Below are 13,884 nucleotides of genomic sequence, written 5' to 3'. Positions count from 1 at the left end.
GACAGTTAAAAAATATAGTATGTCAGATGGTGCTACATGGTATGGGAAAAACATGTATACCAAGAGGGAGGAGAATGAGAACTGGTAGGAGGGGAAGGCAGAGTTGCAACTTTAAATTGGGTGGTCAAGATAGACTTCTTGAGAAGGTATTTGAGTAAAGACCTTGTTTTAGATTCTTGGATTCTAGAACAAATACCATGCAATGGCTTGACTTAAGTGATGGGAATTTATTGACTGAAGGTTTTGAGGCTGGGAGAAGTCAAAAAAGCAGGGCATCAACAAGGCATTGCTTTATCCCAGAAGACTGGCATTCTGGGGCTGGCTGCCAGTGATCCTTGGTCCTTGGTTTTTCTGTCACATGGCAATATACATGGCAGCCTCTCCTGGCATTTTTCTCTTCCAGGTTCCAATGACTTCCAGTTTTGGGCTGCTCCCCGTGGCTTTCTTGCTGTGTGTCTGAATTTCATTCTCCTTATGTAATAATAGAGTTATGACCCATCCTGATTCAATTGTGCCACACCTTAACTGAAGTAAGGTAATTAAAATTTCCTATTCACAGTATGTTCACACCCACAGGAATGGATTAAAAATAAGAATCTAGTTTTCTGGGGTACATAGCTCCAAGCCTCTATAGACCTGAAGGTGGTTTGAAGCAAACCGTGTAGCTATCTGGGAGAAGAGTATTTCAAGCATAGGGAACAGCCAGAGCAAAGGCCCTGAGGCAGGAACATGTGAGGCAAGTATCAGAAGCCAGAAGAAAACTCATGTAGCTAGAGTAGAATGAGTAAGGGAGAGTGTAGGAGGAAATGAGATAGGGAAAATGGAGTGGGGGATGTCCAGACTGTGTTGGGCCCTCCAGGTGATTTTAAAGACTCCATTGATGTCTTGGACTTGGGTGATAGAGGTGTATACAGTAAGAAGTAGATCTTATGAAAGTAAAGGTGAAAATTAGCCTCTTTCAAAATATCTAGCCATTGTACAGTTCCTAGCATGCTGAGCAGGTAAGTCCCCAAATAATAACCTCCTAAATAGTGGGTGATGAGAAGAATTGCCCTGGATGTCTGAAGTTGTAGATCTCACTCTGGTCAAAATTGCTGGTCAAAGTAAACTATTTAATTGAGAATGCAATTGTTTCCCCAGAAAGAAGCATCATTTAACTATGGCCTATTCAGAATTAAGCATAAAAATGTTCAAAAGAATCAGAACCATGAGATTAATGTTATTGTGTTAAGAATATGTGCAAAATTAGTGTTTTATAAATTTGAAATGTTGCGGAACTATGGTTGGTATATTAGAATGATAATCTTATAATTCAGTTTCAATCGTGTCCTTGAATAACTGATTTAGGTAAAAATTACTAAAGTTGGATACAGAATTAAGCTATTAAGATTCATGTTTGGCAGCGGACTTGGCCCAGTGGTTAGGGCATCTGTCTACCACATGGGAGGTCCGCGGTTCAAACCCCGGGCCTCCTTGACCTGTGTGAAGCTGGCCCATGCGCAGCGCTGATGTGCATAAGGAGTGCCCTGCCATGTAGGGGTGTCCCCCGCGTAGGGGAGCCCCACGCACAAGAAGGGTGCCCTGTAAGGAGAGTCGCCCAGTGCGAAAGAAAGTACAGCCTGCCCAGGAATGGTGCTGCACACATGGAGAGCTGACACAACAAGATGAGGCAACAAAAAGAAACACAGATTCCTGTGCCGCTGACAATAACAGAAGCGGACAAAGAAGAAGACACAGTAAATAGACACAGAGAACAGACAACTGGTGGGGGGGGGGGAGAAATAAATAAATAAATCTTTTTTTAAAAAAGCACACTGCTTATGAATTTGGGGTGCTGCTTTAAAAAAAAAAGATTCATGTTTCACCATATTCATAAAGTTCATTAGATTTATCTGAATTTTTAAGTATTTGGAAGGGTTTGCCAATCAGACATTTTATCTTAACAAGAAACAGAATATATTAAACTTAGAGATGATATTTACACTATTTATTGATGTTTAGGCTACCAAGATTATAAATGGGAACCAACCTGCATTATTCAAATTCCGCTTAGCAAATGGTTGTAAACATTTACTAGATTTATAACTAGGGCAATAATCTGATCACAAAACCTTAAGGAAGAAAGCACCTGTAACTTTAATAGAGGGATATTAATAAAAACATCTTGAATAATCTTTTCTGCGTGCAAAACTGCCCTAACTGTACAAGAACTCTCACATTTATCAACAGTTGTTTTCTGTGTGGCTTCTAGAACTGCTTCTTTGCTGCATTTCTTTCACTGCTTCTTTTTCCACTTACACTTTCATTTCCAGTATATATTTTAAAGAAAATTACCATTTAGAAAAAAAAGTAGACGTGTGACAATTCTAAGGTGTGCCTGGGAGGGATTGTGGAGCAATACGAGTACTCTTTTTCCTGTCATTTGGTAGACTTTCTTTTGGTAATAATTGTTCTTCTGGAGTACTGGAGTGGAGCCCAGGCAGAATTAATTTACAAGATTACACGTTATTCACATCACCTCTGGAACAATTATTCTCCATTATGTACCCTCTTTCCTAAAATTTATCATTTTATAGCAAGAAATATACCTTGAATAATAAAGAACAGTGTTCTCCAGATTGTGCCAGGCTAATGAGGTATCAATTATCAATTAAAGAATAATATTTATTCATCTGAATTAATTGGATGGCTACATGGCTCCATTTGTGGGGGAATTCTTAAATAGGTTTGAAATTTGCATTATAGTCTACATTTTCAGTTTTTCTTGGTGGTGGTGGTGATGGTGGTGGTGCAATTTAAAATACAGCCTCTACTTGGAATGTCACTTGTTCTGTATCTTTCTAGCTCCATAGCCATGTTTGGGTCAAATTTCAGAGCTTTTAGGACCAGACTTTAAGAATGGTAACAGGCCCCTAGAATTCTATTTTTTTTTTAAACATTTATTTCTCCCCCAATTTTTTAATCAGAAGAAGAATTATGAAACTCTAAAAAAATGAGCTTAAACATTGCTTGAAGTTATAAATTTAGCTCTCTCTTAAGAAAAGTATATTCATCATTTTATATTTTGCTACAACTGTCTTTTATGATTCGTGAGCTTGTGACTTTTGATTACAGGTCAGATGATTTTCGTTTTGTTTGCTTATCTATCTGCTCATAAGAGCTCATGCTTTTGCTTATATTTGGGGGAAGTGGAGGACGTGGCAGCAAGTGGAGAAAAGGGTACCTTAGTACATGCCAGTGAAATAAAACTCAGAGGAACAATGGGTTTGATGCCTGCCTCTCCCATTCCCCACATACCATAACTCCCATTTTACCCATTTTCATATGTTAGGCTTTCATATAAATTTATTTTGAATACAGAATTTAATGACTTAAAAAGTTAAATAGTCCATTGTATAAAAATGGGTTTTCTTGAATACTAATCTATTTATTAAGGGGTTCAATCATCTTTTGTCAAGCACAAGTGTTCTAGAAGCTAAAGGAACAAGGCATTTTGCCTCATAGGTTAGATTTTATTTTAAATACTTGGGGCATGTGCTTTCTTTTCAAAATATTCATACAATTTGTGCATATAGTTTTATCATAGCAGTACATGGTATGACTTTTCTTCCTAGATCCTTTGGTGATGATTTTGACATACTACAAAATGGTCTCTATAGATGTTTTGATAATTATATCAATTGAGATATTTTCTATCACTAGTAATGAAAAAGGCATATACTTTTCTTTATATAGCTACGAAAGACATGATTCCACATGTGGTGACAGAATCTCTAAACAAAGTTGTGGTATTTTCATATTCTACAAAACAATACTGTCCTAAAGAAATAAATTATTGTAACATTTTAAATGTTTGAGGATCCACAGAAAAAAATGTGGCTAACTTATTGGATAGCCTAATTATAGAGTCTCCTGAGAGCAAATATACAGATATCTTACATCTCAAGAGACAGTAATCTTTAGCTAGTCTTGTTTAGGAACAATTCTCTTTGTTTTAGTCTGCTGGGCTGCCAAAAGCAGTATACCACAAATGGGTTGCTTTATTTATTATTTGCTAACAAGCTTACAGCTCTAAGACTGAGAAAAATGTCCAAATCAAGGCATCACCAGCTGAGGCTTTCTCCACAAAGGCAGGAGATCCTGGACTCCTCTGTCACATGGCAGCACCTTCTGGTCTGTCCTTTCTCATCTGGGTTTTGTTGCTTCACCTTCTTGCTTCCATGGCTTTCTCTCTCCACATTCATTCTGTTCATAAAGACACCAGCAAGAGGATTAAGACCCACCCTGGGCGAAGCCTTAAATGAAGTAACCTAATCAAATGGTCCTGCTTAAAATAGGTTTACACCCACAGGAATAGGTTAGCTTTTAGAACACAGTTTTCTGGGGTCCATACAGCTTCAACCATTACACTATTGTGAAAAGAAGTAATAAAATAGCAGGTTGATAGGAAGTTCAGGCCCCCAAGGAGGAGTAGAAATTTCCTTATAGCTCTTCCATAAGTTCTTTCTGGACTCTATTTATACTTTTGTAGTTGTTTTATTTGTTTCATTTTAGGCTTTAACTCAGATTGATATGAAAACCCCTTACCTATTTGCTTTTTTAAATTGACACAGACAGACTTGATTACAACCAATAAAAAGCATGGGCTTTAATTATCTTTCCTAGACTTGTGTTCTCCTTCCCTTAGATATCATCAAAGAGATTGCCAAGGCAAAAGAAAAAGAGCTTGTCTATTCCAATTCTAGGATTATTTTTCTTTTTAACTTCCTGATTGGTAACAGTAAGATTAATTAGCCAAAATGTAAACTGTATAAAACTATATGATTAATTTTTTCTTATTCAGAAAATTCATTCACCTCATTACTAATTTGCACATTTTCTCTTTCTTTTATACCTTTCCCTCCTGACAAATATTTTCACTGAGTTTTACTATAATAAACTTCTAGATAATATACTTAGCTACACATTGTAGTATAAAAGATATTGTTAAACAACTGTTTTCCCTTTTATTTCTAAATCTACCAGACAGTAACCATTTAACAACAGCTAAATGGAATTTAATAACAGTTTTAAATGAAAATATAAAGCATCTTTATTACAATTATTTTGTCTTTTGAACATGCTCAACAGATTATTTATCATTGACCATCCTAAGGTTGATATATGTTATCTGTGGGAGGTATGTATGTGTCATTTGTAGGTGCCTATATTACTTTCCTTTTGCTACATAAAAATTAACACAAACAGTAGCTTAGAACATAACTCATTTATTATCTCACTGTTCTGTTGGTCAGAAATCTGGGCAAGACACAACTGTGGTCACTGCTCGGGGTCTCGCGATGCTGCTGTCAGCTGGGGCTGGAGTCTCATCTGAGGCTTAGGGGCCTCCTCTAAGTACGTGTGGTCTTTGGGAGAAATCATTTTACTTGCAGCTATCTAGCTCATGGAGTCTGGGTCTTCAAGACTCCAAATCTCCCCTCAGAAAGGGTCTAAGCCCTTTTACGGGCTCACCTGTTTAGGCCAAGCCTACCAAGGGGTAACCTTACTTTTGATTAACTCATAGTAAACTATTTAGTGACCTTAAAACATCTGCAAATCAGTCCCTTTTGCCATGTAACTGGTCATGAATCTGACACCAGAGACTAGAGATCGCCAGGTCCATCTTAGAATTCTATTACACTACCCCACATGCTTTACTTTAAACTCTCTCTCCTTCTCCATTTGTTGGTTTTCCACTATCCAAGTTGTGAGTTCTACCTTCCCAGGGTAGTTTTGGGAAAAAACTGCATTTTCAGAATCCCCTTGTGGCTAAGCTGCAGGACTGTGACCTTGGTTTTGTGAATTAGATGCACCTAATGGGACTTAACTTTGGAGACAAACTCTAAGAGAAAGAATGTTGAGGATGGCTCACTCATTTTGCTGATATGGAGTAGGTAGTGGCTGTGGTAGCTTCCTGCTTAGGCCAGTTCTATGGTGTGGTTCTAGGAATTGTACTTGGAGGCTGATCTTGAGCCTGTTTCTCCAGCCCACACAATGATTCTCTGACATCTAATATCTCTCCATAAATTCATTTCCTACTGAAACTACCTGAAGGATATTCTGTGACTTACAATTAATAGCCCAACTGATAAAACTCCTAATATTCTCTTATGACTCTGGAGGAAATCATGTCTTTCCAACAAGGTGAGATTATGTTGAGGTGTTTTTACTGGTAGAAAAAAATGTCTGTGGTTTATTGGAGAAGTATTTTATATGTCTACTATTTCTTTATCATTACTTTATTTGCATTTTTTGGAACATGATTATTATGTACATAAAAGTTTTTATAAAACCAATGTGAAAATAATTATGCCTGGATTATTTGCATAACTTAAATACTCCTTTATTTCATCTCTCCTCCCTTCCTTCAATAGCACTAATACTGTTGAGATGTAAATAAATATTACCCAATTTTGTCATATCTGTTCTAATTATTGTCCTTGAAGTATTTAAAAATCATAGCTGACTACTATTTGCCTTAAAAACATTTCTCCTGTTAAAGTATTTGCATTTGTTTAATGCCAACTGACGAGCTAATTTTTCATGCTGGATTCTTATTTTTACAATTTTGAAAATTCTAGGCAAGTTGCACTTTTGCAACTTTTTTTGGTGCATACTTACTACTCTCACAGTTTTCCTCTTCAGGTTTATGCCATATGATTAATCACTGTCTAAATTCCAGCAGAAAAAGTATGAATAGCTGTGGGGTATCTTGAAACAAATTTTAATTAGGCAAAACCGTCTTATTTTCTCTCATATGCTTTCAGACAGATTGGATATCATTGTTTCTATTTAATATTCACCAAAATAATATTTTAATCAGTGCAATATGCACAAATTTATTTTTATAGAAAATATCCTACCCCAATGACAAATAATCTTGTCTGTAAACACACACACAAAAGATACATGCCTTATTAAATATTTTCCACCTGAAATAATTTCAATTTGTTACTTGATTCTTACTCAAATCATTTAATAAATGATAAAGGCCAGTCTCAATATAAGGCAAATAATTATTTTAGTTTATCTTGTTGTTCAGATTTAGGGCCTCTTCCTTCATATCTGCAAGCTCACACTTGTTCATACCTAGATTTACATTCTAGTTCTGCTGCTAACTAGCTGAATGACAATGTTCATGTTGATTATCTTCTTTGGTTCTCAATTTTCTCATCTTGAAAATGAGGCAGGAGATTCTAGTATTCTAAAATTCATATTTAATTGGCCATTATTTATCTAAAGCAGTATTAGTAGCAATATTAAAGATAACATTATCATCATGATACCATTTTTGAAAATGCATTTTCTACTAAGTCTGTGCTAAATTACTGTTTGGGGGTTGTTTGTTTTTGCTGTCCCATTTAATATTCTGAAAACATTTCAACTGGTATTTTTTTCTTTTTTCTTTTTAGTGCTTTTCTTGTGCAACATGGAAGAAATCAGCAAAGGGATATTAGAGTCAATGACAGTTATATAATGAAATTGCTGCATTTAAAAAGTGATCATTTCCATTTAACAAGGTGCTAGTGGTCTCATAGAATTTTCCGCATTTGTAAACCAGCTCCAGTTACTAAGCAGTTAGTTCAAGTAATAGTGGATTTCAGGAATGGAGAAAGAAAGTTATTTTACTTAAATTTCCATTGAATGAACATTTCCATTTCTGATAAATATATATTGGATACTTTAACAACTGCCAATTATTATTTAAATTTTCAATTCCAAAGTTTTCCTGGTATATTCCAAGCTAAGTGCCCAGTGGGTTCTGGAGTATAAGAAGAGGAATATTCATAAGTTTGACACTTCCTGGATCTTTGAACAATCAGAATCATTGATTAGGTGGCATCAGTTGGGGTTCATTGGTATCAAGCAACAGAAACTTATATAGTAAAATAAATTTATTGGAAAGATAATATAGAGGGGAAAAAAGAGATGTTTTAAGAGTCAAGCTGAAAAAATAACAGGAACCAAAACCACTCAGAGGATTTAGGTGCAGGAACAAACAGGCAGTCCCTTAAGAGTTAAAGATTCATAAGGGATGAATCACGTCCCAACATTCCTATTGTGCAAGCAAACAGTTGCTTACACAGCACTTATCCGAAGCCCTACAAAAATGCTTCATTTCCCAGTCTCCCAGTTGAGGCTGTCTATTGACAGCCCTTGGAAGGAGTTTTCAACCCTTTGTTTTCTGCTTCAAGATGGAAGTGATACCTAGAAGCACAATAGCCAACCTATGGAATTGCAATCACACACTAAAGAAATTGGTGCAGGAAAACCAAAGGAGCTTGGCTCCCTGATAATGTCAGTGAGTTGGCACATCTGTGCTGGCATGCTAGCCCCAAACTTCTTACTGTGTTATCTAAAATCCATTACTCAGTGAAGCTGCTAAATTTTGTTTTCTGTTGCCTGTAATTAAACAAAATTTTAACTGAGAGTCTTTTGAAAGTTATTTTCTGATGGCCTAACTTAGGTTCAAGCAAACCCTTTGGCTAGAGGGTTGCTGGGCACAGTTGTTGAGCAATCTCCTTGTGGCAGAAACTGCTAGATGGCCTTCTAGCCTGTTTCCTCTTCCTCTTGGCCATGGCTGACTGCATTTCCAATCTCTTTTCTCATATGATCATGGGACTGACTTCCAGTGCTTAGAATGTGAGCACAAGTAATATATGCCACTTCCTGATGTGACCTATAAAGCCCTCCCCTGCATGCTTTAGCTCTTTTCTGCTTCTAATTGAATGGAATTAAGAAGATTCCCAGACAATATTTGCAATTATGTGTCAAGACAATGGAGTCATAAGATAGAAGAAACCAGGGTCTCTGAATATTTTGAACCACCTAGAGGAAAACAGTCAAACAGAAAGTCTTTGGATCACTATGTAAACAAGAAATAAATTTTTTGAGGCAACTGAACTTTTGGGCATATGTTATAGCAACTAAGACTGCACTGTAGGAGGAAGAGCTTCCCTGGGAGTATGAACATGCCATTGCCAGAGGAGGAAGTGAATGCTGGGCAGGCAACAACAACAGGCATCCACCACAGCAGTTTCTGTAATGTTCCACAGGACATCTTATTCTTGTGTCCATTTATGAATGAATTATTTGGGCCTGTAGCGAGATGAATAATAGCCCCCACTTAAGTCCATATCTTAGTCCCTGAGATCTATGACTATGTTACCTTAAATGGCAAAAGGGAATTAAGGGAGCCGATGGAATTAAGGTTGCCAACCAGCTGACCTTAAAATAGGGGAATTATTTTAGATTTTCTGGATGGGCCCAATGTAATTATTAGGGTACTGAAAAGTGTAAGTGGGAGACAGAGGATGATGTCAGAGTGAGAGGGTGTGAGAAAAACTCACTTGCTTTTATTATCTTTGAAGATCTAGGGAAGGGGGTCACAAGCCAAGGAATGCTGGAAAAGGGAGGAAATAGATCTTCCCACAGCCTACAGAATGGAACTCAGTCCTGTTAATGCTTTGATTCTAGTCAATCCCTTGGTTTCAGACTTCTAACCTACAAAACTATAAGCTAATAAATTTGTATTTTTAAGTCACTATGTGTGGTAGACTGAATTATGTATTGCAATTTAGACATGTTCTTAATTTTTAATCCACATTCCTATAGGTGTGAACCATTGTAAATAGGATCTCTTGAAGGTGTTATTTTGATTAAGGTGTGACCCAGCTGAATGAGGCTGAGTCCTAATTGGATTCCTGGAGGCCTTAAAAAGAGAAAGAAATTGGAAGCCCAAGATAGGAAAGGCCACAGGGAGAAGCCCAAAGCCTGAAGCAGAGGAAGACCGAAGGGAAAGGACCGGACATTGCTTCTGGCCATACCCCAAGGATGTTACAGACTTTGGGGACACCTCGACTTTGGACTTGTCCTACCTTTGAAACCACGAACCAGTGTATTCCTGTTGTTTAAGTCAACCCTTTTTGTGGTATTTGTCACAGCAGCCTGAAAAATGAGTATACTATGTTTGTGGTAATTAAAAAGTTACAGTTGAAATAGGAAACTAATACAAGGGCCTTCTATGTGCTAGGCATTTTATTTTAGTTACTGGGAATACTAGAATGAATAAAGACATGTTCCTTTTCTTCAAAGACAGAGTTAAGTAAATAAACAATTTCAAAATTGATCCAGTTGAAGAGGGGAAGTTTGGGGAAAATTGTGAAAAGTGAGGAAAGTAGGGGCAGCAAAAGACTTTCCAGTAGTAAGAGTGGCCTATGTAAAAGCCTGGAAGTGACAGAGAGTGCCGAAAGTTTTGGAAACTGCAAGTAGTTCTGAGTGATGGGAAGACAGAACTTGAGAGCAGAAGATGCTAGGGAGATGAGCAGGGATAAGATCATGGAGGGCCTAGTGAATCCCGCTAGGAGCTTAGACTCTACAGATGGCGATGGAGAGTCGCTAAAGGGTGAGAGAGTGAAGGGACATGACCACATCCGTGTAGGAGGAGCCTGTGGTTTCAGTGTGAAGGATGTATTAGAGGAGGGTGGAACTGGAGGCAGGAAGACCACTCAGGAGGCTGCCACAGGACCTGGGGCGAGTGGTGATTGAGTCTGGCTTGGCACAGTGGCGGTGATGATGGAGTGTGATGGGTTTCAGAAGTAACCCAGAGAGTGGGACCTATAGGACTTGACCAGATGCCTTTCTGCCTTGGACATCAGTGTGAAGAGTGATGCTATTTACTGAGCCAGGGACACAGGAAGAGAAGAAGGTAAGTGTAAGGAGGGAAGGGGAGTGGGATAATGATGGGCTCATTATTTTATTTCATCATCATCATTATCATCATCATCATCATAACAACACAGTAGCATGGTACCAGCTGAAATGATATGATGTATATATCTCTTTGTGTTCATTGTAAGCAGACTTCACAAGGGGAAAGAACACGATCGTTTTCACCAGAGGACCACTACACCCAAGCCCATTACCACAAAACTGCAGCTTCTCTTTCATATGGAAGTACAATGAATACCTCTGTGGAAATTGCCTAATGGTCATATGGAGGCAGGGAGGGGCTCGCTCAGCAGGGAAGAGGTCATCCCTGAGTTAAGTTAGTCACCTTCAAGAGGTTATCTGAAAAGGGTGATGATAAATATATTTTAAAAGGATTGTGGGATTACTGAGTGTTTCCACTAAAACATTAAGCGGATGTTTTATTGATTTTAACTTCCTTTCTCAAATGGCTGAAAAGTAACACTATATTATTGTGGAGGAACTGAATTTTCTCATCGATCTCCAGCAACTAGAACAGACTGCCTGGAACACGGTTGGTGTATATGCAATATTTGTTTACTTTGTTATTGTGCCAGGCACTGTTCTAAGGGCAAAATCCTTACAACATCCCTATTCAGAGGGTTCAATTATTCGAATATTAAGGATGAGGAAACAGGCTGTGAAATCCCAAGATTCAAAGTCAAATCTGTCTGCTTACAAAGCCCTTTATTTCAATTGTTCTATTATACTGCATTAGTGAGACCCATGGAGCATCCAAATGATAATTGGAAATAAGGCTCTGGAGTTCAAGAAAAAAATCTAGCTTACAGATGCACATTTCACAATCACTGGCATTTAAAGGGCAATTGAAGGTAAGGGAGCAGACAAGGTCACCTGGGCAGTAGTTTTTAAACCTTTGACCACAGTCAGGAATAGACTATTTTTTATCGTGACCCATTACACACACACACACACACAAATATGCATACTACTAAACCAAAAGTCTTGTATGACAATACCTACCCTTATTAAAAATGATATACTTTATCGGTAAATTGTATTCTCATCTATGAAATTCTATTTCATTTTTAAATGCTGCTTGCCACTCATTCAATTGATTTCATAATCCAATAATGGATTGTGACAGGCATTTGAAAAACCACTGCCTTTAGAAATCTGTAGTGAAGTAGTTGCCAACCAGTGACCAACTGACCGTATCTGACATGGAGATGTTTTCTCTCTGGTAAGCTATTTCTGTCATGCAGATGTTTTGCTTGAGCAAAATTTTAAATATTAGAGATTTCCAGTAAAAGTCCAGATTTCCAGATTCTCTTGAATCTGTTCAGCTTCTGTGGTTTAAGTCAAAGGTACTAGGAAGCGGACTTGGCCCAATGGCTAGGGCGTCTGCCTACCACATGGGAGGTCTGCGGTTCAAACCCCGGGCCTCCTTGACCCGTGTGGAGCTGGCCCATGCGCAGTGCTGATGCACGTAAGGAGTGCCATGCCACACAGGGGTGTCCCCCGCGTAGGGGAGCCCCACACGCAAGGAGTGCGCCCCGTAAGGAGAGCCGCCCAGTGCAAAAGAAAGTGCTGCCTGCCCAAGAATGGTGCTGCACACACAGAGAGCTGACACAAGATGATGCAACAAAAAAGAAACACAGATTCCCAGTGCCACTGATAAGGATAGAAGCCGTCTCAGAAGAACACACAGCAAATGGACACAGAGAGCAGACAACTGCCGGGGGGGGGGAGGGGTGGGAAGAAATAAATCTTTAAAAAAAAATAAGTCAAAGGTACTTGTGGATTTAATTGGCAAAAACTGGCAAAGAAAAAGATTCTGCCACCTTTAGATGTTTTGTATAGGGGTCTGACCCCCATTCTCAGGAAGAAACATAAATAAAGGATTTCAGAGAGGGGAGACTGTCTTAACATGTAGTTTCCATGGAGCCAAGAGTGCCTACAAATGAAAGCAGGAGGATTGCATCCAGTATCCATGTGGAATCTAAGCCCCCTCTTGACATAGACGTGGAATGGACACAGCCAATCCAAGGTCCACAGGATGGAGGAATACAGTAAGGATTAGAGTGGACTTAATGATATTCTATTCATGAACTATTGTGGTTAGTAATCGAGAAAATGTGGCACTGGTGTGGAAAAAGTGGCCATGGTGGCTGCTGGGTGCGGGGAATGGGAGGAAGAGATGAGATGTGGAGGCATTTTCGGGACTTGGAGTTGTCCTGGGTGGTGCTGCAGGGACAATTACCGGACACTGTAGATCCTCCCATGGCCCACTGGATGGAACGTGGGAGAGTGTGGGCTATGGTGTGAACCATTGACCATGAGGTGCAGCGATGCCCAGAGATGTATTCACCAAATGCAATGGATGTGTCATGATGATGGGGGAGAGCGTTGCTGTGCGCGGAGTGGTGGGGTGGGGGCAGTGGGGGGTGAATGGGGACCTCATAATTTTTTAATGTAATATTTTTAAAAAATGAATTAAAAAAAACAAAAAACAAAACATGTAGTTTGAATCTGCCACAAAAATCCTAGGATTTAGAGGAAGGGGTGCCTGGAGTGCAATAGCCAGATATTATTTTGGCAGTGTTTTTGTATGGATTGAACAAAAAGGTGGCTCCCACATATACCCTGTATTTGGAATAGGGTTCAGAAGACAGGATGGTAACGGCAACTCCTGCAGCAATGTGGAATGAGACTGAGCACCACAGAGTAACTTTCACCACTTTTTGGAGTGTCTCAAATCACCTCCCAGTGATGGCTCCAGGAACCTGGCACTGTTATCTACGTCAGAAGCTTGGCATGATAATATTCTTACTAAGCTTCAGGTTCCTTTTAGTGACTGCAGCCATCATCTCGCATCATTACAGTGGGTATATAAAATGAGTCCAAGTCCTGGAAAAAGACTTTGAGAGAAAGAATGAGGTCATGCAAGGACATCATTTACAATCAGCATTAACTAAACGTACCCCCAAAAAGTGCCCAGAATAATATAACATTTGGGGGGGAAAATTGGCCATCTTAAGTCTCACACAAGGAAAGAATCAAAAGTCACCCGAGAATTAAAAATGGAATTTTATTGCATTAGAAAATTTGAAGGAAGGGAGCAAAATAATTTCA

At 38.7% G+C, this 13,884-nt stretch overlaps 1 long non-coding RNA gene across 2 annotated transcripts in view; it reads left to right on the top strand.

The window, feature by feature from the left end:
* LOC139440164 (uncharacterized) overlaps window positions 1-13,267 on the top strand; it is a 192,237-nt gene extending 178,970 nt beyond the window's left edge. Inside the window, exons 6-7 of one of the 2 annotated variants that reach the window (XR_011650272.1) lie at window positions 7,452-10,747; window positions 10,902-13,267. This is a non-coding gene — a long non-coding RNA (uncharacterized lncRNA). The remainder of the gene's footprint in view (window positions 1-7,451; window positions 10,748-10,901) is intronic. The other variant, XR_011650273.1, reaches the window with a different exon arrangement.
* Window positions 13,268-13,884: the final 617 nt, after the last annotated feature.

The sequence above is a fragment of the Dasypus novemcinctus genome, chromosome 12 (assembly GCF_030445035.2).
Source record: "Dasypus novemcinctus isolate mDasNov1 chromosome 12, mDasNov1.1.hap2, whole genome shotgun sequence".
NCBI lineage: Eukaryota > Metazoa > Chordata > Mammalia > Cingulata > Dasypodidae > Dasypus > Dasypus novemcinctus.
Note: the sequence above shows the minus strand (reverse complement) of the source record. Positions and strands in the feature narration are given on the sequence as shown.